Below are 27,205 nucleotides of genomic sequence, written 5' to 3'. Positions count from 1 at the left end.
GCAGAGGGCCTTCTCGGTGGTGGCACCCATCCTGTGTAACACCCTCCCACCAGATGTCAAAGAGAAGAACAACTACCAGATTTTTAGAAGACATCTGAAGGCAGCCCTGTTTAGGGAGGCTTTTAATGTTTAACAGACCACTGTATTTTAATACTTTGTTGGAAGCCACCCAGAGTGGCTGGGGAAACCCAGCCAGGTGGGCAGGGTATAAATAAATTATTCTTCTTCTTATTATTATTATTAAACCTGAGATGTGAGACAAAATGCAGAGGCTATTTTTCTTTTCTTTGTTTGAAGTTAGCCTACTGCTCCCTTTCAGTGTTTTACTGACACACACACCCAAAATCCCCCATATATACCATAATAAATCTGTTACTCTTGCTGGGAATATCAAGTAGGGAAAACACTGTTGTGCCACTGTGAGAACAAGATGCTGGACTGGATTTGCCAATACAGTGGTACCTCGGGTTACATACGTTTCAGGTTACAGACTCCGCTAACCCAGAAATAGTGCTTCAGGTTAAGAACTTTGCTTCAGGATAAGAACAGAAATCGGGCTCCGGCGGTGCAGCAGCAGCAGGAGGCCCCATTAGCTAAAGTGGTGCTTTAGGTTAAGAACAGTTTCAGGTTAAGAACGGACCTCCGGAACGAATTAAGTACTTAACCTGAGGTACCACTGTAAAGGTTTGAAAATCTGAGAATCTGAAGATGCTGTCCTGATCCAGTAGCGGCACTCTTCTTAAGGTGCCACAAGATTTTCTTTGGTTTTGGTTCCATGGGCTGATAACCTCTCTGAAAATGGTTCGTCTAAAGCAGCCTGGGTGCTCTCCAGATACTAGACATGGGTAGGCAAACTAAGGCCTGGGGGCTGGATGCGGCCCAATCGCCTTCTCAATCTGGCCCGCTGGTCTGGGAATCAGTATGTTTTTAGAATGTGTGCTTTTATTTAAAATGCATCTCTGGGTTATTTGTGGGGCATAGGAATTCGTTCATTCCCCCCCCCAAATATAGTCCTGCCCCCCACAAGGTCTGAGGGATAGTGGACCGGCCCCCTGCTGAAAAAGTTTGCTGACCCCTGTGCTAGGACTACAACTCCAGCCATGCTGACGCTGATGGGAGTTTTATTCCGAAACATCTGGAAGGCACCAGGCCAGCTGAGTGGAAGAGGGGTTTTTTTAGGCAGCGCAGCTTTTCTCACTCTGATGTGACAAGTTGCACCGGCCAAAATCATCTCCCCTGTGCAGCTCTGAAGAGCACAATAACCCCGGCACCCCCTATCCCTATATGTGGGTGCTAAGATGTATGGAAGTGAGAGCTGGACCATAAAGAAGGCTGATCGCCAAAGAATGGATGCTTTTGAATTCTGGTGCTGGAGGAGACTCTTGAGAGTCCCATGGACTGCAAGAAGATCAAACCTCTCCATTCTGAAGGAAATCAGCCCTGAGTGCTCACTGGAAGGACAGATCCTGAAGCTGAGGCTCCAAGACTTTGGCCACCTCATGAGAAGAGAAGACTCCCTGGAAAAGACCCTGATGTTGGGATAGATGGAGGGCACAAGGAGAAGGACGACAGAGGATGAGATGGTTGGACAGTGTTCTCGAAGCTACCAGCATGAGTTTGACCAAACTGAGGGAGGCAGTGGAAGACAGGAGTGCCTGGCGTGCTCTGGTTCATGGGGTCATGAAGAGTCGGACATGACTAAACGACTTGTTGTTGTTGTTGTTTAGTCATGTCCGACTCTTCGTGGCCCCATGGACCAGAGCACGCCACTGTCTTCCACTGCCTCCCGCAGTTTGGTCAAACTCATGTTGGTAGCTTCGAGAACACTATCCAACCACCTCGTCCTCTGTCGTCCCCTTCATGTTATTTCATTCCACTGGGTCTAAGCTCAGTTGGAGACAACCCTCCATGGGTTGGCTCTGGCCCCACCCATGGGCTGCCCACTTTTAATGGGGGAAGGGACATCTTGTCTGCTTGGCCACTGTGAGAATCGGATTCTGGACCTGATGGCCATTGGCCTGATCCAGGGCTCTTGTTATGTAACATCCTGAGCCAGCTCTGTGAGCACCGGGTCACCCTGAAAGACCCATCTCTGTGTGGTCCACCTCCTTTGAGGCCACTCCATGTCACATCTCCAGTTGGTATGTACAATTGTTGTCGTTTATTCGTGTCCGACTCTTCGTGACCCCCTGGACCAGAGCACGCCAGGCACTCCTGTCTTCCACTGCCTCCCACAGTTTGGTCAAACTCATGCTGGGAGCTTCGAGAACACTGTCCAACCATCTTGTCCTCTGTCGTCCCCTTCTCCTTGTGCCCTCCATCTTTCCCAACATCAGGGTCTTTTCCAGGAAGTCTTCTCTTCTCATGAGGTGGCCAAAAACAACAACAAACAAGAAAAGTTTGTGGACAAAGCTTCTTTCCCACTGGGTCCTCCGGGGCAGCCTGTGTGTGTGTGTGTGTGTGTGTGTGTGTGTGTGTGTGTTTCACCTAAAAGGCATTCCCGAAGCGTCCTCGAGGTCTGTGTGTCAGCAAGTTCCCCTGCCTCCAAGCTATGTGCTTACCCAGAGTTTGCAGGAATGCTTTGAACAGGTGCAGCCTCCAAAAATACTCGTCCCCCGCCCTGCCTTAAGCCTGTGGGACTGGCGGTCGGAGGAGGAGGGTGACATGGGGTGGGGTTGACCCAGGATGGTAGGGCGACAGGGAAATGGGGAGGAAAGTCCCTCTGTTTCCAGCACAAAAGCCCAGCTGGGAAATTGCCTCCCCCTCCACAAACGTTCTTTCTTTCTTTCTCGAGATTGCCTCTCTGCTGTTCCTCAAGGTCACTTTCAGAGGAGGCCTTTCCCCCTCTTCCAAGCCTTCTGCTGCTTTTTGTCCTGGAAACCCGTTCTTTGAGGGTGCTTCCCCTAGGGTGGGGAGCGCTGGAACAAAAAAAGCCGTTGCCTACCTAATTGCTTTTTTAGAACCGAGAATAGCTGGCTATTCCTCCTGGAGAGCAGTTTCCTATTTTAAACCATCTGTGTGCCCTTAGCAAGCAAAGTTGCACAGGGAGAGACGGAGGCGGGGGTGTTAGTTTCCCCTCAACCCCCTTAAAGCTCAATAATCTGAAAGGGGGGTGGTGGATTTTCTTCATGTATGTGAAACTGGGGCTTTGGTCCTAGCCGGCCCTCTTCCAAATCTCCCTCTCTTCTTCAGAAACGCCTTTTGACAAAGTTTTAAGGCTTTTGCACCATACGCAACCTCCTTTTCTTTTGGCTCCTGGCATGCCTGTGCGCCAGCAGATGGGGAGGGAGTGCCAGGTTTAAGCGGGGGCAAAGAACCAGAGGAGGGGAAGAACTGGAGAAGACAACTTATGCCAGCCCTCATTCCCGACCTGGCAGCATCTAGAGGGCACCAGATTGGGGACGTCTGACTTGTGTGCCAAACTGTTCTCTCCATGCTGCTTCTCACACACACATGTTCTGGGCAAAATGTACTGTCATTGGGATCTGCTTTGTTTTTTAAAAAAGATTCCAGTTGCTTTTTTCAGTGAGTTTGGTTCACACGTTCAACTGCGACTCCAGCGTTGAGAAACCAAGGGGCTGAGAACTGGAGCTTAGGGGGTACCAGCCAGCTGTGCCGACGCGAAACGTTTGCATACCCATCCGTCTCTGTGATGTCATGAAGGTTGTATGGATGGGGTTTCCCCTTCGTGCAAATGGGTGATACGCTGACCCACAGTGCAGAATCAACCCCATTTTGACTGGACTCTGATGGATACGGTGTGCGGAGCCTGTGTACCTCCATATGTCGTTGGACTTCAGTTCCCATCATCCCCACCGACGGCCATGCGAGCTGAGGCTGATGGATGTTGTAGTCCCAACAATCTCTAGAGCAGTCACCCCCAAACTCAGCCCTCCAGTTGTTTTGGGACTACAATTCCCATCATCCCTGATCACTAGTCCTGTTAGCTAGGGATGATGGGAGTTGTAGTCCCAAAACCATCTGGAGGGCCGAATTTGGGGATGCCTGCTCTGGAGGGTTGGAATGGGCTCCCCCATCTCTGTCTTACGGATTCGTCTCTGTGCTAAATTGTCTTTTCCTGCTCGGTTGGCCATGCTGCTAATTCCTGCTCTTCTAGGTTCCTCAGAGACGCTTTTCCTAAACTGCAGCTTGGGTAAGCTTCCTTTGTCTCTGAATTGTTGCCAAGAGTCCGGTGCAGAGAGGTGTGTCAAAACCCTCTCTCTTGCAAAAGAAATGAAAAGGCGGAGGGTGGCGGTGTTTCTGAGCCCAGGATCTGTGTTCTGGTTCTGCGTTCAGGGGCAGAGAGCTTTCTGACGTCCTTGAGATTCTGTTTATAATAATAATAATAATAATAATAATAATAATAATAATAATAATAATTTATTATTTGTACCCCGCCCATCTGGCTGGGTCTCCCCAGCCACTCTGGGCGGCTTCCAACAAAGATGAAAAATACACAAAAATGTCACATATTAAAAACTTCCCTGAACAGGGCTGCCTTCAGATGTCGTCTGAATGTCAGTTAGTTGTTTATTGCTTTGACATCTGATGGGAGGGCGTTCCACAGGGCGGGAGCCACTACCGAGAAGGCCCTCTGCCTGGTTCCCTGTAGCTTGGCCTCTCTCAGTGAGGGAACCACCAGAAGGCCCTCAGAACTGGACCGCAGAACGATGGGGGAGGAGACGCTCCTTCAGATATACTGGACCGAGGCCGTTTAGGGCTTTAAAGGTCAGCACCAACACTTTGAATTGTGCTCGGAAACGTACTGGGAGCCAATGTAGGTCTCTCAAGACCGGTGTTATATGGTCTCGGCGGCCGCTCCCAGTCACCAGTCTAGCTGCCGCATTCTGGATTAGTTGTAGTTTCCGGGTCACCTTCAAAGGTAGCCCCACATAGAGCGCATTGCAGTAGTCCAAGCGGGAGATAACCAGAGCATGCACCACTCTAGCGAGACAGTCTGCAGGCAGGTAGGGTCTCAGCCTACGTACCAGATGGAGCTGGTAAACAGCTGCCCTGGACACAGATTTGACCTGTGCCTCCATGGACAGCTGTGAGTCCAAAATGACTCCCAGGCTGCGCACCTGGTCCTTCAGGGGCACAGTTACCCCATTCAGGACCAGGGAATCCTCCACACCTGCCCACCTCCTGTCCCCCAAAAACAGTACTTCAGTCTTGTCAGGATTCAACCTCAATGTTTGCATCTGTCTTGGGAAAGCGAGGTTCCGGCTTTCGCCGTGTGCCCACCTGCCGCAGATCGCATTCTTCATGGGGCCGCTGGATGCGAGTCAAGAACATACTGTGTTTTTGGCTCTATAAGACGCACCAGACCACAAGACGCACCTAGTTTTTGGAGGAGAATAAAAATATTATGAATCCCAGAAGCCAGAACAGCAAGAGGGATCGCTGCGCAGTGAAAGCAGCAATCCCTCTTGCTGTTTTGGCTTCTGGCATAGCTGCGCAGCCTGCATTCGCTCCATAAGACGCACACACATTTCCCCTTACTTTTTAGGAGGGAAAAAGTGAGTCTTATAGAGCAAAAAATATGGTAATTCTCACGCCTGGCGTAGCATTGGCCAAACCGGTCTCTTGAGCGAGATGGTCTGGCTGGCTGTTGATCGTCCCAAGTTCTCCTGGCCAAAGAAAAGTTCTTTAGAGTGCCAGGAACGAACAACTAACATAAAAAGCAATTGCAACGTGCTTCTGCGCAGAGCCACAATTACATATACGTTTAAAGCCTATTCAAGGCCAGTTTAAAGGCACGCAGCTTCCTCCAAAGAACCGTTGTGTGTGAAGGCTGCTGCAAATGGCAGCTCCGTGGAGGGGAAAACTACAGTTCCCATGATTCTTATGTGGGTGAGATGTGTGTTAAATATGCACTGGATATGAATAGCGCGGATTCGAAATGGGACTCGGCCCACTTTTATTTCCTCCTCCTTGGCAGCCCCCTTCCTCCCCGGGTCGGGGCTGGTTTTTGGGAATGAGTCAATCGCTTGCCCGTGTGGTTGTGGGTTAGTGGGACTGGCAGGGTTAGAGGGGCAGCGGAGAGGCTGATCTCTTTGCAAACAGCATAGCCCCGGGCTGATGCTGCACATTCCTTGGGCAGAAATAGGACGGCCGTGAAACGCGATCTCTGGGGAGGAATTCAAGCAGAGCCGGTGGTGAGAACATGGCTTTGCTTGGGAGCCCAGTTAGGTGGGATGGAAACAGCAAGAGTGGGGTTGGAGAGGCAGAGAGAGAGAGAGAGAGATTGAGGGTGGCCTTTGTTGCTGCTGTTGTTACATGTACAGTGGTTCTTGTTGGTGTTTAGTTGTTTAGTGGTGTCCGCCTCTTCGTGACCCCCTGGACCAGAGCACGCCAGGCACTCCTGTCTTCCACTGCCTCCCGCAGCTTGGCCAAACTCATGCTGGTAGCTTCAAGAACACTGTCCCACCATCTCGTCCTCTGTTGTCCCCTTCTCCTTGGGCCCTCCATCTTTCCCAACATCAGGGTCTTTTCCAGGGAGTCTTCTCTTCTCATGCGGTGGCCAAAGTATTGGAGCCTCAGCTTCAGGATCTGTCCTTCCTGTGAGCACTCAGGGCTGATTTCCTTCAGAATGGATAGGTTTGATCTTCTTGCAGTCCATGGGACTCTCAAGAGTCTCCTCCAGCACCAGAATTCAAAAGCATCAATTATTTGGCGATCAGCCTTCTTTATGGTCCAGCTCTCACTTCCATACATCACTACTGGGTACCTCGGGTTAAGAACTTAATTCGTTTTGGAGGTCCATTCTTAACCTGAAACTGTTCTTAACCTGAGGTACCACTTTAGCTAATGGCACCATACCACCACTGCACGATTTCTGCTCTCATCCTAAAGCAAAGTTCTTAACTTGAGGTACTATTTCTGGGTTTAGCGGAGTCTGTAACCTGAAGCGTCTGTAGCCCAAGGTACCACTGTACAGTCGTACCTCAGAAGTCGAATGCCTTGCAAGTCAAATGTTTTGGCTACCGAACGCCGCAAACCCGGAAGTGAGTGTTCCGGTTTGCGAACGTTCTTTGGAACTCGAACGTCCAACGCGGGTTCCGCCAGTTCCAATCGGCTGCAGGAGCTTCCTGCAGCCAATTAGAAGCCACGCCTTGGTTTCCGAATGTTTTGGAAGTCGAACGGACTTCTGGAATGGATTCCGTTCGACATCTGGGGTGCGACTGTGTTTGTATCTTGTGTTTCTCCCAAGCTGGGATTCAAGGTGGCTTTTATGACATTTAAAAACAACATTATAACATAGGAAGTACAGTGGTACCTCGGTTTAAGAATAGTCCGGGTTAAGAACGATTCGGTTTACAAACTCTGCAAAACTGGAAATAATGTCCTGGTTTGAGAACTTTACCTCGGTCTAAGAACGGAATCTGGACGGTGGAAGGGCACCGGCGGCAGGAGGCCTCGTTAGGGAAAGCGTGCTTCAGTTTAAGAACGGTTTTGGTTTAAGAACAGACTTCCGAAGCAGATTAAGTTTGTAAACTGAGGAACCACTGTAATTGTTGTTGTTGTTGTTGTTTAGTCGTTTAGTCGTGTCCGACTCTTCGTGACCCCATGGACCAGAGCACGCCAGGCACCTCTGTCCTCCACTACCTCCCGCAGTTTGGTCAAACTCATGCTGGTAACCTCGAAAACACTATCCAACCATCTCGTCCTCTGTCGCCCCCTTCTCCTTGTGCCCTCCATCTTTCCCAGCATCAGTGTCTTCTCCAGGGAGTCTTCTCTTCTCATGAGGTGGCCAAAGTACTGGAGCCTCAGCTTCACGATCTGTCCTTCCAGTGAGCACTCAGGTCTGATTTCCTTAAGAATGGATGCATTTGATCTTCTTGCCGTCCATGGGACTCTCAAGAGTCTTCTCCAGCACCATAATTCAAAAGCATCCATTCTTCGGCGATCAGCCTTCTTTATGGTCCAGCTCTCACTTCCATACATCACTACTGGGAAGACCATGGCATTAACTATACGGACCTTTGTTGGCAAACCACTGTAATACAAACTAGCTAAAAGCAATACAGTGGTACCTCAGGTTACAGACGGTTCAGGTTACAGACGCTTCAGTTTACAGACTACGCTAACCCAGAAATAGTACCTCGGGTTAAGAACTTTGCTTCAGGATGAGAACAGAAATCGCGTGGCGGCAGCAGCAGGAGGCCCCATTAGCTAAATTGGTACCTCAGGTTAAGAACAGACCTCCAGAACGAATTAAGTTCTTAACCCGAGGTACCACTGTAATTAGGGACGCGGGTGGCGCTGTGGGTTAAACCACAGAGCCTAGGACTTGCCAACCAGAAGGTCGGCGGTTCGAATCCCCGTGACGGGGTGAGCGCCCGTTGCTCGGTCCCTGCTCCTGCCAACCTAGCAGTTCGAAAGCACGTCATGTGCAAGTAGATAAATAGGTACCGCTCCGGCGGGAAGGTAAATGGCGTTTCTGTGCGCTGCTTTGGTTCGCCAGAAGCGGCTTAGTCATGCTGGCCACATGACCCGGAAGCTGTATGCCGGCTCCCTCGGCCAATAAAGCGAGATGAGCGCCACAACCCCAGATTCGGCCACGACTAGACCTAATGGTCAGGGGTCCCTTTACCTTTACCTTACCACTGTAATGAAAACAATATTTCTTTAAAAAATTTAAAAAGGAAAGCTCAGTTGGTTAGAGCATGGTGCTGATCTCCCAATGGGAAAGCTACATATTCTTGCAATGCCGGGGGTTGGACTAGATGACCCTGGGGGAGACGGGGTCCCGTCCAACTCTGATTCTTTTATTGTTTGCAGGGACATCACACAGCATTTTATATTTAATGAGCCCTCACTCTGACTTGTTAGATGATGTTGAGCCAAAGCAAGCATCATTCCGTACTTTCCAGTGCCATTATCCCATCGCTTTCCATATCTCAAAAACACAATTGACCTGGGGTGGGGTTTTGGGTTTTGGGGGGGTGGTGGACCAGGTTTATTCTGCAAGAGCTTGCAAGCGCCGCTGACAGTTGCCACGATGTGACTGGATGCCACCCGCATATTGATTCACATCTAGGCTTAATTTAAGTGGGAATGACATGCGCCAGCTCATTAGCTAAATGAAACGTAAATATTGCCTAGTACCTTCTTCAGCTATTGGGTGCCAGATCTCAGAGGGGCAGACAATTCTCCCGGGATCTTCCCGAATAATTTTACAAGCTGTCAGTTTCTTGCTATTTTAGTCTTCTCCCAGACCTTGTTTAATTACTCTCTCTTGAAGGGGGTTAATACAGTAGTTTCCTAACTGGGGGCTGCAGCACACTAACACGGCACAAGAAATAAATTAATTTCGAAAATTACAAAGTTCCCAGGTGACTGAGGGGCTCTGCTCACAAAGGAGTCTGCTTGTCGTGTCTCTGCATGATTCCCCCTTCTGGCCTGGCATTTTTCCAGCTAGCCTTTACTGCAGTGGGTACATCTCTGCAACAGGTAGGATTTGGTCAGGGATCCGGCAGAGCAACCTGCCCGCAGAAGAGGTTGCCTGTTGTGTCTCTGCCATAGCTGTCAACTTACAGATTTGAAAATAAGGGACCAGCAGCCTCCAAAATAAGGGATCAGCAGCCAAAATAAGGGATTTTCCCAGCACAGGTATGTTCAATTTCTGAGCCCCTCCGAGCCAAAGGCAGAAAGCCCAGCCAGCAGCCAAACAAAGCCTCAAGCGGTGGTTCCCACAACGCAGCAACCCGGCAAAGGGGATGCAGCAAGGAAAACCACCGTCACCTCTCCGCTGGGAAGTGCTGAGCAAAGGCGAGTCCCCAGGCAACGCGGCCGATTTGATCGGCACAAGGCATGCAAGCTCCACCCCCCAGTCGTTCTTAGACTCCTTATTGGGTGAGCAACGCAGCCGAGCAACACAGTTGGAGCCTCCCTCCTCCCTGGCCGGCAGGGAGGGAGGGAGAGGAGCTGCTTCCTTTGAAACCCGGGAAATTTAAGGGACATCATCAATAAGGGACAGCAGCGGGACACAGCGCTGGGATAATGGACTTTCCCACCAAATAAGGGACGGTTGACAGCTATGGTCTCTGCATGAGTTGTCTGTGAGGAGGAAGGCAGGCTCCGGGACTGAGGTGCCCTCTATTCTACATTGTTGGGCCGCTGGTCGACTTACGTGTTGGCAGCAGCAGTACTCTGGTGAAGGCTCCATGTTCCGCTCTCAGCATCCCCAAGTGACGTTCAGATGGACTCCTGTCCGATGCAATGCAGGAATCTCAACTAAAGCATCCATGACAGATGTCCACCCAACCTCTGCTTGAAAACCTCCGAGGAAGGAGAGTCCATCACCTCCCGAGGGAGCTCGTTCCACTGTCGGATGGCTCTTACTGTCAGAAAATTCCTCCTGATGTCAGAATCTCTTTCCTCGTAATTTGAAGCCATGGGTTCGAGTCCTCCCCTCCGGAGCAGGAGAAAGCAAGCTTGCTCCATCTCCCATGGGACAGCCCTTGAGATATTTGAAAATTGCTTTCATACCTCTTCTCAGTCTCCTCTTCTCCAGGCTAGACATACTCAGCTCCTTCAACCGTTCCTCATCAGGCTTGGTTTCCAGGCCCTTGATCGTCTCGGTCGCCCTCCTCTGCACACCTTCCAGCTTGTCAATATACGGAAGGGAACCGAATGCCTTGGAGAACCATAGCCGATCAGTGTAAATAACACGAAGCTTGCTGAAACAGTGGGATGACTTGGTACTGTATAAGGCAGGCAGCTTCCTATTTGCCTAACTGGGCTCTCACTTTGCAGGCATTCTGCACCAGGGAAAACACACAGTGAGCTTGGGACCTTGCTTTTCCAGTATACATGCAATGTACCAGCATGCTAAAATTAACAGACTGGAATGAATAAGTCTTTAAAACCTTTGTTCCAAAGGCGTGGGGACACCACCGAAAAGGCCCTGCTGCCTTGGGTGGCTGCTATTCTTGCAGGACTTGGGTGCTGATCTTAGCACTCAGCATAGGTGCCAACTCCCTCGGGCCCACAAAATTCCCCATGAAAGGACCGGGCACCCACAAATTTTGGTGCCAGGGCCATGCACCCTGTGTGGCACCCACGGCCTCGGGCACCTACAGTCGTGGGGCCAGGTTGGCACCCCTGACACAAAGGGAGGCTTGTATGGCTGTAAGTGGTCCTTCAGACAACCTGTTCCCAAATTCTACCCCTACCTTCTTGAATTATAGCCACCCCTTAAATAATAATAATAATAATAATAATAATAATAATAATAATAATAACTATTATTATTTCCCCCAGCCACTCTGGTGTCACCCAACGCATATAAAAACATAATATACAGTACGCTTCAGGTTACATATGCTTCAGGTTACAGACGCTTCAGGTTACAGACTCCGCTAACCCAGAAATAGTACCTCGGGTTAAGAACTTTGCTTCAGGATGAGAACAGAAATCGTGCTCTGGCAGCACGGCGGCAGCGGGAGGCCCCATTAGCTAAAGTGGTGCTTCAGGTTAAGAACAGTTTCAGGTTAAGAACGGACCTCCGGAACAAATTAAGTACTTAACCCGAGGTACCACTGTAACATCAAAGATTTAAAAACTTCCGGATACAGGGCTGCCTAATAATAACAAATGCCCCTCTATATCAGGAATGAAGAGCCTGCAGCCCTGTCAGTGTCATTGGCCCGAAGGCAGCCCTGTTTAGGGAAGTTTTTAATGTTTGATGTTTCACCACATCATCATCATCATCATCATTATTATTATTATTATTATTATTATTATTATTATTATTATTATTATTATTATTATTATTATTATTATCATCCTGTTTGGAGCTGCCCAGAGTGGCTGGGGAAACCCAGCCAGATGGGTAGGGTATAAATAAATTATTATTATTATTATTAGACTGTACCTCTCACTTATATGGGACGCGGGTGGCACTGTGGTCTAAACCACTGAGCCTATGGCCTGCCAATCAGAAAGTTGGCAGTTCGAATCCCCGCAACAGGGTAAGCTCCCATTGCTCTGTCCCTGCTCCTGCCAACCTAGCAGTTTGAAAGCATGTCTAAGTGCAAGTAGATAAATAGGTACCGCTCCGGCGGGAAGGTAAACGGCGTTTCCGTGCGCTGCTCTGGTTTTGCCAGAAGCAGCTCCCTCGGCCAGTAAAGCGAGATGAGCACCACAACACCAGAGTCGTTTGCGACTGGACTTAACTGTCAGGGGTCCTTTACCTTTACCTCCCAATTTCATAGAATCATAGAATCATAGAGTTGGAATAGACCACAAAGGCCAACGAGTCCAACCCCCTGCCAAGCAGGAAACACCATCAGAGCACTCCTGACATATGGTTGTCAAGCCTCTGATTAAAGACCTCCAAAGAAGGAGACTCCACCACACTCCTTGGCAGCAAATTCCACTGTCGAACAACTCTTACTGTCAGGAAGTTCTTCCTAATGTTTAGGTGGAATCTTCTTTCTTGTAGTTTGGATCCATTGCTCCGTGTCCGCTTCTCTGGAGCAGCAGAAAACAACATTTCTCCCTCCTCTATGTGACATCCTTTTATATATTTGAACATGGCCATGCCCAGCTCCCTTAGCCGTTCCTCATAAGGCATCGTTTCCAGGCCTTTGACCATTTTGGTTGCCCTCCTCTGGACACGTTCCACTTTGTCAGTGTCCTTCTTGAACTGTGGTGCCCAGAACTGGACACAGTACTCCAGGTGAGGTCTGACCAGAGCAGAATACAGTGGCACTATTACTTCCCTTGATCTAGATGCTATACTCCTATTGATGCAGCCCAGAATTGCATTGGCTTTTTTAGCTGCCGCGTCACACTGTTGGCTCATGTCAAGTTTGTGGTCAACCAAGACTCCTAGATCCTTTTCACATGTACTGCTCTCAAGCAGTCCTTGACCACTAGCTATGCTGGCCGGGACTGATGGGAGTTGGACTGCTGGAATGCTTGGAGGACCACAGGCTGCCCATTCTGAAGCTTCCCTAAACAGAGCTGCCTTCAGATGTCTTCTAAAAGTCTGGTAGTTGTTGTTCTCTTTGACATCTGGTGGGAGGGCGTTCCATAGGGAAGGCGCCACTACTGAGAAAGGCCCTCTGTCTGTTTCCCTGTAACTTGGCTTCTTGCAGTGAGGGAACCGCCAGAAGGCCCTCGGAGCTGGACCTCAGCGTCTGGGCAGAACGATGGGGGTGGAGACGCTCCTTCAGATATCCTGGACCGAGGTCGTTTAGGGCTTTAAAGGTCAGCCCCAACACTTTGAATTGTGCTCGGTGTTTTCCTTGCACCCCTTGATTCAAAGAGCTTCCTTCTGCCCCAGAGATAGCTGCATTATCAGCAAAGGATTCCCTGTTCCAAACAACTGTCTCTTCCCCAGAGGCAGCTGCAATTCTGGTCAAGAATGCGTGGAATGATGAGGACGCAGAACCTTATATTTCCGTGCCCCAGCTATCATCGAGTCCCAGTGTTTCTTGTCCCCTCCCTCCATCCCCATAGCTAAGAAGGAAGCTCATTAGCGCAGAGAAAGTTCTGGAGGAGAGCAGCTGTTCTTCCAGCAAAGGTTGGGTTGTGAAGCCCCTGAGGGCGGAAAAGAAAATCCTTAGAATTTGCTGCATTCTCTTCCCAAATGGACTGGGAAAGGGTTGCGGGGGCAGACTTGCAATTGCCCTCCCAGCCTTTTCACCTCTTAGTTTATTTTTCCTGCTGCGATCGAAGAAAGGATTAGGTGGGAGGCGAGTGCAAGGAGCCCGGCGGAGGGCTGCCTTCCTGCCTAAAGGCCTAAGAGAACAGGTTCATTTCTGCACAAGATTTGGAAAAGCACTGGGTAGGTGAATACAGTGGGAACAAATAACGCCGTAATAGCATTTCTTTGCAATGGCTTTTAGTGTTCTCCGAAGCACTTTTGAATCCATGCACCCGCTGTAATCCGTTTACAGCAATCCATTAGAGCCAGTCGGCCCATGTCATTACCAGCCCATGTTGCAGATGGAGAAACTGAGGATTAAAGACCTCCTCCAGGCGACCTGTTCATTGAGCATTCGTCCTGCTTGCAGAAAGGTTATGCAGTGATTAGACTACGTAAGTCATAGAATCATAGAATCATAGAATCATAGAATCATAGAGTTGGAAGAGACCACAAGGGCCATCGAGTCCAACCCCCTGCCAAGCAGGAAACACCATCAGAGCACTCCTGACATATGGTTGTCAAGCCTCTGCTTAAAGACCTCCCAAGAAGGAGACTCCACCACACTCCTTGGCAGCAAATTCCACTGTCGAACAGCTCTTACTGTCAGGAAGTTCTTCCTAATGTTTAGGTGGAATCTTCTTTCTTGTAGTTTGGATCCATTGCTCCGTGTCCGCTTCTCTGGAGCAGCAGAAAACAACCTTTCTCCCTCCTCTATGTGACATCCTTTTATATATTTGAACATGGCTATCATATCACCCCTTAACCTCCTCTTCTCCAGGCTAAACATGCCCAGCTCCCTTAGCCGTTCCTCATAAGGCATCATTTCCAGGCCTTTGACCATTTTGGTTGCCCTCCTCTGGACACGTTCCAGTTTGTCAGTGTCCTTCTTGAACTGTGGTGCCCAGAACTGGACACAGTACTCCAGGTGAGGTCTGACCAGAGCAGAATACAGTGGCACTATTACTTCCCTTGATCTAGATGCTATACTCCTATTGATGAGGCCCAGAATTGCATTGGCTTTTTTAGCTGCCGCGTCACACTGTTGGCTCATGTCAAGTTTGTGGTCAACCAAGACTCCTAGATCCTTTTCACATGTACTGCTCTCAAGCCAGGTGTCACCCATCTTGTATTTGTGCCTCTCATTTTTTTTGCCCAAGTGCAATACTTTACATTTCTCCCTGTTAAAATTCATCTTGTTTGTTTTGGCCCAGTTTTCTAATCTGTCAAGGTCGTTTTGAAGTGTGATCCTGTCCTCTGGGGTGTTAGCCACCCCTCCCAGTTTGGTGTCATCTGCAAATTTGATCAGGATGCCCTTGAGTCCATCATCCAAGTCGTTGATAAAGATGTTGAATAAGACCGGGCCCAAGACAGAACCCTGTGGCACCCCACTAGTCACTCTTCTCCAGGATGAAGAGGAACCATTGATGAGCACCCTTTGGGTTCGGTCAGTCAGCCAGTTACAAATCCACTGAGTGGTAGCATAGTCAAGACCGCATTTTACCAGCTTCTTTACAAGAATATCATGGGGCACCTTGTCAAATGCCTTGCTGAAATCAAGGTAGACTACATCCACTGCGTTCCCTTCATCTACCAGGCTTGTAATTCTGTCAAAAAACGAGATCAGGTTAGTCTGACATGACTTATTTTTCAGAAATCCATGCTGACTATTGGTGATCACAGCATTCCTTTCTAGGTGCTCACAGACTGTTTGCTTAATGATCTGCTCCAGAATCTTCCCTGGTATTGATGTCAGACTGACTGGGCGGTAATTATTTGGGTCCTCTCTTTTCCCCTTTTTGAAAATAGGGACAACATTTGCCCTCCTCCAGTCTGCCGGGACTTCGCCTGTTCTCCAGGAATTCTCAAAGATGACTGCCAGTGGTTCTGAAATCACATCTGCCAGTTCTTTTAATACTCTTGGATGCAGTTCATCTGGCCCTGGAGACTTGAATACATCTAGACTAGCCAAGTATTCTTGTACTATCTCCTTAGTTATTCTGGGCTGTGTTTCCTCTGCTGAATCATTTGCTCCAAATTCTTCAGGTCGGGCATTGTTTTCTTTATCGGAGAAGACTGAGGCAAAGAAGGCATTGAGGAGTTCAGCCCTTTCTGTGTCCCCTGTTTGCATTTCACCATCTTCTCCTCTGAGTGACCCCACGGTTTCTTTGTTCTTCCTTTTGCTACGAACATACCCATAAAAGCCTTTTTTGTTGCTTTTAACCTCTCTAGCAAGCCTGAGTTCATTTTGTGCTTTAGCTTTTCTGACTTTGTGTCTACACGTGCTGGCTATTTGTTTGAATTCCTCTTTGGTGGTTTCCCCCCTTTTCCATTTTTTGTACACATCCTTTTTTAATCTTAACTCAGTTAAAAGTTCTTTAGATAGCCACCCTGGCTTCTTTAGGCACCTTCCATGTTTCCGTCTCATTGGTATTGCCTGAAGTTGTGCTTTTACTATCTCCCTCTTAACAAACTCCCAGCCATCTTGAACTCCCTTTCCTTTTAGTATTACTGTCCATGGGATCTCACCCAGCACTTCCCTAAGCTTTATGAAGTCGGCTTTCTTAAAGTCGAGAAATTGAGTCCTAGTATGCTTGGCTGCTCCTTTCCGCTGTATAGTAAACTTCAGAAGAGCACGATCACTCGCGCCTAATGATCCTTCCACTTCTACCCCACTAACCAGGTCATCAACATTGGTTAGGACCAGATCTAAAATGGCTGTTCCTCTTGTTGCTTCTCCCACTTTCTGGACAATGAAGTTGTCTGCAAGGGCAGTGAGGAATCTGTTTGACCTTATGCTCTTGGCTGAGTTTGACATCCAACAAATATCCGGGTAATTGAAGTCCCCCATTACTACTATCTCCCTTCCTTTTGCATGCTTGGCCATCTGTTCCAGGAAGGCATCATCTATGTCCTCCGTTTGGCTTGGGGATCTATAGTAAACTCCCACAATGAGGTCACTGTTATTCTTCTCTCCCTTAATTTTGACCCAAATGCTCTCACTTTGGCTTTGAGGTTCTAAATCTTGGATCTCTTCACAGGTATACACATCCCTGACATATAACGCCACTCCTCCTCCTTTCTTGTCTGGTCTGTTTCTTTGAAATAGATTGTATCCCTCCATTATTACATTCCAATCGTGGGATTCGTTCCCATGACATTCGTTCCGATTTGTTTGCCAGGTGGTAATATGTCGGCGAGGAACGGTTACAGTGGTACCTCAGGTTAAGAACTTAATTCGTTCTGGAAGTCCGTTCTTAACCTGAAACTGTTCTTAACCTGAGGTACCACTTTAGCTAATGGGGCTTCCTGCTGCCACCACCACCCGATTTCTGTTCTCATCCTGGAGCAAAGTTCTTAACCTGAGGTAATATTTCTGGGTTAGCGGAGTCTGTAACCTGAAGCGTTTGTAACCCGAGGTACCACTCTATCTTGAAAGGATGCACACTTAAAGCACATTGCTCCCCCCCCCCAAGAATATTGGGAACTGTAGTTTTCCGAGGGCATTGGTAGCTTGTGGGGGGCAAGCTACAGTTCCCTGGGTTCCTTGAGGGGAAGTCATGTGCTTTAAATGGTGTGGATCTGCCTGATCTTGCCTTTGTCATCATTTTGCTTTTGGGGCTGATGGGAGCTGTAGTCCAAAACAGCTGGAGGGCTGAAGATTCCCCTGAACTAGGTGTTCTGGCGCCCCAGTCTCAGCCATTCTTAAATCACCATGATTTAATTTGGAAATCCAAGGCCCAACTTGTGGGCTTAGGGATCAGAACAACGAATGGACATCTAAGCCATGGCTAGGCAAACTAAGGCCTGTGGGCCGGATCCGGCCCAATCGCCTTCTCAATCCGGCCTGCGGACGGTCCAGGAATCATTGTGTTTTTACATGAGTAGAATGTGTGCTTTTTATTTAAAATGCATCTCTGGGTTATTTGTGGGGCACAGGAATTCGTTCATGCCCCCCCCAAAAAAAGAGTCCAGCCCCCCACAAGGTCTGAGGGACAGTAGACCGGCCCCTGCTGAAAACGTTCGCTGATCCCTGATGTTATGTACTGAGTTGAATAGGACCCGGAATGCAGCAGTCTGATTGGTCCACAGGAGCCACCCACTCCAGCTCCAGCAGGAAGTGAATCCGCAGCCTGATTGGCCTACAGGAGAATCCCGGAATTAGCCAATCACGCGGGGCCCATTGTGTAAATAATGTATATAAAGCAGACATTCTGGGGGAACTTCCATTCCTCCTCACCACCATGAGCTGAATAAAGAGCATGAAATCTGAGTATATTTCACCTGATCTAAGCAAAATGAAGATAAGAGAGAGCTTGTTAGTGAAAGGGAGGCGAAAGCCCAAAGCCCAGTGACCCAGCCATTGTCACCCTCTTTCCTCCATAGATAGGGCCTAGGTTTCCTGAATCCCCAGACCCAATTTGTGTCCCGTACTGCCAACGTTGACGCTGCCTTTTGCCAAGAAGCAGCTGACAGGCAGTTCACGGATACCACTCTCTCTTTCCCGGATGATTTCTGACTCACTTGCCCACATTTGGCAGTGCTCCAAAGCCCCCACCACCATTGCTCCTCCCTGTTCTGTGGCCAATGTGCCCTTTCTCTTGTTGATTTCCGGCACTGGCCCTTCTCCGTCATGCTTCCATGCCCTTGATCGATGGCAGCTGCAGGAAATGGCAGCCTTGTGATGATATAATCCCTGCTGGCCTGTGCTTCTCGGTTTATTACAATTCGCTAACTCAGGCTGCTTCGCACCCAAAAATGTGCCACGATCCCTGTTTGCACGTCATAATGAACCGTAGTTTAATGCAAGCGGTGGTTTAATGTGAGCAAGCAGCATAATTGGGCAAGCGGGTCAAAAGCTCCCATGCCCCAATTGAAATAATAATAATAATAATAATAATAATAATAATACAGTGGACACTCTAGTTGTGAATGTGATCCGTGCGGGAGGCACGTTCGCAACTCGCAGCGCCATGTCTGTGCATGCGCGGGTTGCGATTTGGTGTTTCTGTGCATGCACAAAGTGCGATTTAGTGCTTCTGCGCATGTGCGAGCGCTGAAACCCAGAAGTAACCCGTTCTGGTACTTCCGGGTTCGCTGCGGTGCGCAACCCGAAAACGCGCAACCTGAAGCGTCTGTAACTCGAGGTATGACTGTAATAATAAATTTATTATTTCTACCCCACCCATCTGGCTGGGTTTCCCCAGCCATTCTAGGCAGCTTCCAACAAAATATAAGAAACACAACAAAACATCAAACCTTAAAAACTTCCCTAAACAGGGCTGCCGTCAGATGTCTTCTAAAAGTCAGATGGTTGTTTATTTCCTTGACATCTGATGGGAGGGTGTTCCACAGGGCGGGCGCCACCACCGAGAAGGCCCTCTGCCTGGTTCCCTGTAACTTGGCCTCTCGTAGTGAGGGAACCGCCAGAAGGCCCTCGGCGCTGGACCTCAGTGTCCGGGCAGAATGATGGGGGTGGAGACGCTCCTTCAGGTATACTGGACCGAGGCCGTTTAGGGCTTTAAAGGTCAGCACCAACATTTTGAATTGTGCTCAGAAACATACTGAAAGAAGCCAGAACATAAACGGGAAGTGATGGAAAATGCTTTACCTGTTACGTTTCTACATGCAAGGCACGGGAATAGATCTGAGTTACAAACACGGTGGACATCGACCTTGCTCTCAGTTGTGTGGAAGTTTTAAGAGAGCGGTGCTAAATCGCAGAGAAGCAGTTTTCATTTAATTGCATTATCTTTGTGCAATATAAATAAAAAGCATGAGAGCTTTCCATTCCAGGGAAATCACAGTGTGCGATGGGCTCCTGGCCAGAGGACAGGGATGTGAGCTAAGGATAAGTGCATGTCTCTGAGGGAACATGGATTTAAGCGAGGTGTTACATCGGAGCACAGAAATGGATATCGTTTCAGGTCTCAACACTGCAAACCCTGTAGGGACGGTGGATCATAAACCTGAGGTTGCAGGGCCAATCTCTGATATGTTAGCCTCTGAGGCAGAAAATGCAAAAGCATAATGACAAATTGAATCACTGACAAATTGGAACTGTGGCAAAAATGGCCGCCTCTTTCTGCCTTGTTGTGGTGGGGCTGGAGTCAACAATGAGGTTCAGACTTGAGTAGCTCCAACTGCAGTGGGTTGAGATGAGCTTGGCTTGCCATATGTCCTCACTTCCCAGGACATGTCCTCTTTTTCATGGGTAGAGTCCTAGTGATCCATAGTTAAAAGTAGGAGTCGGCGAATGTGTCCTCTTTTTCTTACTCTTCAAAAAATGGCAACCCTAGGTGAGCAGACCTCCACTGAGGTGGGCAGGAAAAATGTGAGGATTATTATTCCTCAAATAGGCCCTGGCTTTTCCCTGTCGTTTTTGCCCAACCACACAAAGCAGCTATTTAGGAACAGAGAACAAAAGTTGCTTACAGTGGTGCCCCGCAAGACGAATGCCTCGCAAGACGGAAAACCCGCTAGACGAAAGGGTTTTCCGTTTTTGAGTTGCTTCGTCTTACAAGTCTTGCGATTTTTTTTCGCCTCCCCCCCCTTTTTCTAAGCCGCTAATAGCCTTTTAGCCGCTAAGCCGCTAAGCCTTTAATAGCCGCTAAACCGCTAATAGCGCTAATCCGCTAAGCCGCTAATAGGGTTGCTTCGCAAGACGAAAAAACCGCTAGACGAAGAGACTCGTGGAACGGATTCTTTTCATCTTGCGAGGCACCACTGTATCCAAAAACGGTTTCCCGCCACATATATTTAACTCCCCAAGAAGGAAACTACCGTATTTTTCGCTCTATAGGATGCACCGGACCATAGGAGGGGGAGAACGGGGGGGGGGATTCTCCCCCTCTCTGCGCAGCGCCCCTTCGCCAAGCGGCAGGAGAAACGGAGCCCTTTCCATTTCTCCTCCCGCTTCGCTGAAGGGGCGCTGCGCAGAGAGGGAAAACTGTGCAGCGCCTCTCCAGCGAAGCGAAGCCTGGAGAGCAAGAGGGATCGGTGTGCACCCACCCCTCTCGCTCTCCAGGCTTCAGGCGGCTATCCGCAAGCCTTCGGAGCGCAGCGGGAACTCCTGCTGCGCTCCAAAGGCTTGCGGATAGCTGCCTGAAGCCCCCGGAGCGAAGCGGGAGTTCCCACTGCGCTTTGGAGGCTTCGCGTTGCTATCGCTGAAGCCAAGGAGCCTGCATTCGCTCCATAGGATGCACACACATTTCCCCTTCATTTTTTGAGGGGGGAAAGTGCATCCTATAGAGCAAAACATACGGTAATCATATCCCCTAAACTTCAAAAGTTTTTTTTGGGGTGGGGGCGGGGGCAAAGTTGTTGAGCTGACATGGGTTGTCATGCGTCCCAGACATTTTGCCGTTCTCCGCCTGGACTCTGCTTCCAACTGCAGTATTCTAGGTATATCTGGGAAATTCCAGACATGTGGCAACCCTGCTTAATAATAATAATAATAATAATAATAATAATAATAATAATAATAAAAATAATAAAAATAATAAAAAATAATTTTATTTATACCCCGCCCTTCCCAGCTAAGACCGGGCTCAGGGTGTCTAACAACCAATAATAAAAACAAGTTGATTGAAATACAATTTAAAAAACAAGATTAAAAATGCAACATTAAAACATTAAAATGCAGCCTCACTACAGTCCCAGTTGGAACAATTATGGCTTCCCCAAAAGAATTCTGGGAACTGTAGTTTGCTAAGGGTGCTGAGCGTTGTTAAAGGTAAAGGTAAAAGTACCCCTGCCCGTACGGGCCAGTCGTGTCCGACTCTGGGGTTGTGTGCCCATCTCACTCTAGAGGCTGAGGGCCAGCGCTGTCCGGAGACACTTCCGGGTCACGTGGCCAGCGTGACAAAGCTGCATCTGGCGAGCCAGAGCCGCACACGGAAACGCCGTTTACCTTCCCGCCGGTAAGCGGTCCCTATTTATCTACTTGCACCCGGGGGTGCTTTCGAACTGCTAGGTTGGCAGGCGCTGGGACCGAACAACGGGAGCGCACCCCGCCGCGGGGATTCGAACCGCCGACCTTTCGATCGGCAAGTCCTAGGCGCTGAGGCTTTTACCCACAGCGCCACCCGCGTCCCCCGTTGAGCATTGTTAGGAGGCCCCAAATATCCCTCACGTAGCTTCAGTTTTGAGAATTCCCTGTAAAGAGAGATTGAACATTAAACTACGTGACCCCCAAGCCAAGGAGATAAGTAATTATATACAATCTTTAGAAGACAGCCCTCTATAGGGAATTTGTTTGCTGTTTGATTACATTTTTATGTAAGTTGGAAGCCGCCCAGAGCGGCTGGGGTAACCCATTCAGATGGGCGGGGCACAAATAATAAAATTATTGCTACTAATATATATAAAAGGTAAAGGACCCCTGAAAGTTAAGTCCAGTCGCGAACAACTCTGGGGTTGCGGCGCTCATCTCGCTTTACTGGCCGACGGATCCGACGTTTGTCCGCAGACAGTTTTTCCGGGTCATGTGGCCAGCATGACTAAGCCGCTTCTGGCGAACCAGAGCAGCGCACGGAAACGCTGTTTACCTTCCCGCTGGAGTGGTACCTATTTATCTACTTGCACGTTGATGTGCTTTTGAACTGCTAGGTTGGCAGGAGCAGGGAACGAGCAACGGGAGCTCACCCCGTCGCAGGGATTCGAACCGCCGAACTTCTAATCGGCAAGCCCTAGGCTCTGTGGTTTAGACCACAGCACCACCCGCGTCCTACGTAATAATATGGGATGCTGCTAATTTCATCGGAGAAATGTTGACGGGTATGCTACTCTGGGAATTGTATCACTGCGAAACACACACACTGCTAGGATTGCCATACACCTGGAATTTCACGGACATAGCCGGGATTTGGCCGTTGTAAAGTATCCGGGTGGAAATTGCTGTAATGTCTGGAGATGTGGCAACTCATGTTGGAAGTGTTGCTCTTTTGGCAAATTTCCTTTAAGATAGCTCAAAAACTTTATTTTTGGGGGGAGGATTTTGCAAAAGAAGCTCCCAAAGCTCAAGGACTTTGGTTGTCCCATCCAGTTTTTGAAATATGGCAACACATTTTGGATTCCGAATGTCCCAGGTCCAATCACTGGCGTCTCCAAAAAAGCTCAACGGGTTTTGTGTCCGGATTATTTTCATTTTTTGCAGTATGGCAACCCTACACACTGCCTCCCCCAAAAAAAGAAAAGAAAAGAAAAAGGAAGACATTTCTCTGTCCTGGTTTCCACGTGAGTCAAACCATTGTTAAGAACTTCAAACTATGGTTTAACGTGAACCCGCAGAATGCGGAAATCGCCGAAATGTCTGGGGAAAATTCAGACATATGGCATCCCATGTAGATTTTGGCTGCTTTCATTAAAAATAGCTGAAAGACCAACAACAACAAAGCTCAACAATGATTTTTGAAATATGGCAACCCTAATTTATAGGAACATCAACCACGAAAGAGAGTTCCAGACTTCTCCGTTAAAAACCTAAGGAGGAAAAAAGAATGAAAGACCATGCGTAAACAAAAAACCTTCTCTTTCCCTAGAGCAGGGCAGCTGGCGTCCTGTTCCTTGACATCTCTCTGACAGACGAACCGTCTTAGGACACCGGGGACTGGGCCGGATCCGTTTCTGTGCGCTGATGTGTAACTGGAGCGGCAGCCCTGCTGTGGGTTCGTCGCTCCAAAATAAGCGCCCCCTTCCTCAGCTAACAACTGATCAGCCTGCTCAGTCTATTCTCCTCGCTTTCTGTCTCTCCGTCTCTCTCTCTCGTTCTTCCTCTCTCAAGATCTTGTGGCTCAGTGGCAGAAGATGTGCCCAGCATGAAAAAAAGGTCTTGCGCTCAACCTCTGCCGTGGGTCTGTTGAAACGACCAGGGCTGAATACCAGCCATGTCCGGGAAATTCTGGAGATATGGCAACCCTATTACAGTCATACCTCAGGTTAAAGTTGCTTCAGGTTGAGCTTTTCCGGGTTGCGCTCCGCGGTGACCTGGAAGTAACGGAGCTATTGTTTATATTTGGATAACTTTTCTTCTCTACTTTATTGGAAGCAGAAAAATAATCATTTCCTTAATAACAATTTAAACAATTTATTTAACTAAAACAATAACATCATAGCATATGTATCCATGTTTGTTAACTGATGTGGTTAAACGTGTTTTTTTAAAAAAACCAACAACTTAGACTGAGTTTTAGCACACATGAAAAACTTAAAACAAATCCTTATTTCCTGATGCATAGGCTAACTTAAATAGAAGCCTATATTTGGAAAGATTTATCCTCCAAAAGCATTTTTTTAAAAAAATCCAATTTAAATTTTAAAAAATCTGATTTAAATTTTAAAAAATCCGATTTTTTTTATATATACCGTATTTTTTGCACCATAACACTCACTTTTTTTCTCCTAGAAAGTAAGGGGAAATGTCTGTGCGTGTTATGGAGGGAATGCCTACGGGTGGCATGCCTACGGATTTTCCTCCTCTAAAAACTATGTGCGTGTTATGGTCGGGTGCGTGTTATGGAGCGAAAAATACGTGTGTGTGTGTGTGTGTGTGTGTGTGTATGTGTATATATATATATATATATATATATATATATATATATATATACCATTGATTTTTATCCATCCTGTGTTGTGGCGACCACAGCCTAGGTTCAAGGTTACATTTGGTGATTAGATTATATACCTGAGTTTCTAACAATGCCTCTGACTACTAGTTGCTGGAAACAAGAGAGTGCTCTTGTGTTCGAATCCTGCTTGCGAGTTTCCCACTGATGGGCCACTGTGGGGACTAGATGGACCACTGGCCTGATGGATAGGTGCAACAGGGTGTGGATCCTGGGTCTTTCTTCACCCCCCCAAAAATATACATATTATGGGAGCTCCTCTTCACTTTGACCTACTGGTCCTCTTAAGTCCGTCTTCCCCTTCCAAATCCAGGAGCTGAAACCCCAGAAGATCTTGGGGTGCAGCACGATATAAACCCCCAGGTTGGAAGATGGTGGACTTTTAATCAGAGGTCAGATGGTAATCTGCCAGGGGTTGTGATTTCTGCATTGCAGAGGAATGGGCTAGTCAGCTCTTGGGGTCCCTTCCAACTTCTATGACGTTCCTCCTCCACACTGGGGACAAGTCAAGCCCAGAAGTCAAGGTTTTCCTATAACAAAGCGACGGCAGGCAGATGGAATAATAGAGTTCATAGAACTGTAGAGTTGGAAGAGACCACAAGCGTGATTTAGTCCGAACTCTAGCAATGTAGAAATCTTTTGCCCGATGTGGGGCTCAAACCCACGGCCCTGAATTTAACGGCCTCGGCCCAGTATATCTGAAGGAGCGCCTCCACCCCCATCATTCTGCCCAGACGCTGAGGTCCAGCGCTGAGGGCCTTCTGGCGGTTCCCTCACTGCGAGAAGCCAAGTTGCAGGGAACCAGGCAGAGGGCCTTCTTGGTGGTGGCACCCGCCCTGTGGAACGCCCTCCCACCAGATGTCAAAGAGAACAACAACTACCAGACTTTTAGAAGACATCTGAAGGCAGCCCTGTTCAGGGAAGTTTTTAATGTGTGACATTTTGATGTATATTTAATCTTTGTTGGAAGCCGCCCAGAGTGGCTGGGGAAACCCAGCCAGATGGGCGGGGTAAAAATAATAAATTATCATTATTATAATATTATTAAGAGCCTCGTGTCCTTCCGACTGTGCCAGCTCTCGAGTGCGGGCATATATTTTATCCTTGTCGTTTAAAGACGGTGGGTTTTTTTAAATAATTGAATTGCAAGACAAAACACAGATGATAGAGAAAGCTTAGAAGAAAGAGCTTCCCAGGATATTTACAAAAAATAAAGGTCACCGGCAGCAGTGCCCGCCCCCCCAAAAAAACTGGACAGGCTATCTCCCTTTCCCTTTTCCCACCTTGGCTAGGACATAAACAGGCTGCTTGGCCACCTGCTTCTGTTCATTATGGAAAAGGATCTGTTGTGTCCTGCCCGAGTCTTGCTGGCTTGGGCTGGGGTGGGGGGAGCATGTTCCAGCAGCAGTTTTCTCTGTGGGAGGTACTAAGAAAGCTGTGTCGCTCGGAGTGCCCTTTGAATCGAGAGCAGTTCCTAGGAAGGAAGAATGGAGTCGAGTGTGGCGTGCGGGAGGCGTGTGGGATTTTGTAGCCATCCCCACTGCCCCCTCCTGAGAGTTAAGGGCAGTCTTTGCATTGCAGACACTCGCCCCAACTTTTGCCTCCCGTCCACAGGGTTCATTTTCGTGTTGCTTCCCAAAAAGGTTTGGCAAGTAATAATAATAATAATTTATTTTTTATACCCTGCCCATCTACAGGGACGTGGGTGGCGCTGTGGGTTAAACCACAGAGCCTAGGACTTGCTGATCAGAAGGTCGGCGGTTTGAATCCCTGCGACGGGGTGAGCTCCCGTTGCTCGGTCCCTGCTCCTGCCAACCTAGCAGTTCGAAAGCATGTCAAAGTGCAAGTAGATAAATAGGTACCGCTCCGGCGGGAAGGTAAACGGCGTTTCCGTGCGCTGCTCTGGTTCATCAGAAGCGGCTTAGTCATGCTGGCCACATGACCTGGAAGCTGTACACCGGCTCCCTCGGCCAATAAAGCGAGATGGGTGCCGCAACCCCAGAGTCGGCCACGACCGGACCTAGTGGTCAGGGGTCCCTTAATCTTTACCTTGCCCATCTGGCTGGGCTTCCCCAGCCACTCTGGGTGGCTTCCAACAAAATATTAAAATACAGTAATGCATCAAACATTAAAAGCTTCCCTAAACAGGGCTGCCTTCAGATGTCTTCTAAAAGTCTGGTAGTTGTTCTCTTTGACATCTGATGGGAGGGCGTTCCACAGGGCGGGTGCCACTACCAAGAAGGCCCTCTGCCTGGTTCCCTGTAACTTGGCTTCTCGCAGTGAGGGTGCGGTGGAAGCCTTCAGAAAAGTTCCTGGTGTAGTTTCCTGGAAGCAATTCTTAACTCGCCGCAGGCAATTCTGCGAATGGCTAATTTATGCTTCTGCCAGAATCGCATGAAAAGGTGCCTGTGTCTCACAATAATACTTGATAAAAATATATATGTTCATTTAGATAGGTTCCTTTCTGTACACACATTTTCTCAGTAGGTGCATAGTGTGCAGAGGCTGTGAAACTCTGCAAGCAATTGAACATCATCATCAGTGGGCTTCTCCTCAGTGGATATTACTTCTGTGTAGATCTCGATTAAAAAACCATAACATGAGGCAATTTTAAAGGATCTGGTTGCGTGTATCCTAGAGAATATAAAAGCGAGGCATGGGGAGTGGTTTTCAGGTGAGTGGGAGATAGATACAGAGGAAGACTTTCTTAATTGGAAAATCGAATGCAGGGTGAAAATTGGGGAAACTATAATTAGAAAACCACTTTGTTGTACTTGGCCTGGAGAGTCCAGAATCTTCTTTTGAGGTTTCCGATCATGGCTAGGTGTCTTTTAGGAATGCCTTCCGCATAGAGAATATTCTGTTGCTGACTTGGCATCCCCAGGATCTCAGCCTTCTGAGTGTGCATTTCTGAGACGCT

General features: G+C 48.4%; 1 protein-coding gene across 16 annotated transcripts in view; it reads left to right on the top strand.

Annotated features, from left to right (window-relative positions):
• Positions 1-27,205, top strand: part of RYR1 (ryanodine receptor 1) — a 210,868-nt gene that overhangs the window by 11,906 nt on the left and 171,757 nt on the right. The window lies entirely within an intron of this gene.

Source organism: Podarcis muralis, chromosome 7, assembly GCF_964188315.1.
Source record: "Podarcis muralis chromosome 7, rPodMur119.hap1.1, whole genome shotgun sequence".
Lineage (NCBI taxonomy): Eukaryota > Metazoa > Chordata > Lepidosauria > Squamata > Lacertidae > Podarcis > Podarcis muralis.
This window is presented reverse-complemented; position numbering and strand designations above follow the sequence as displayed.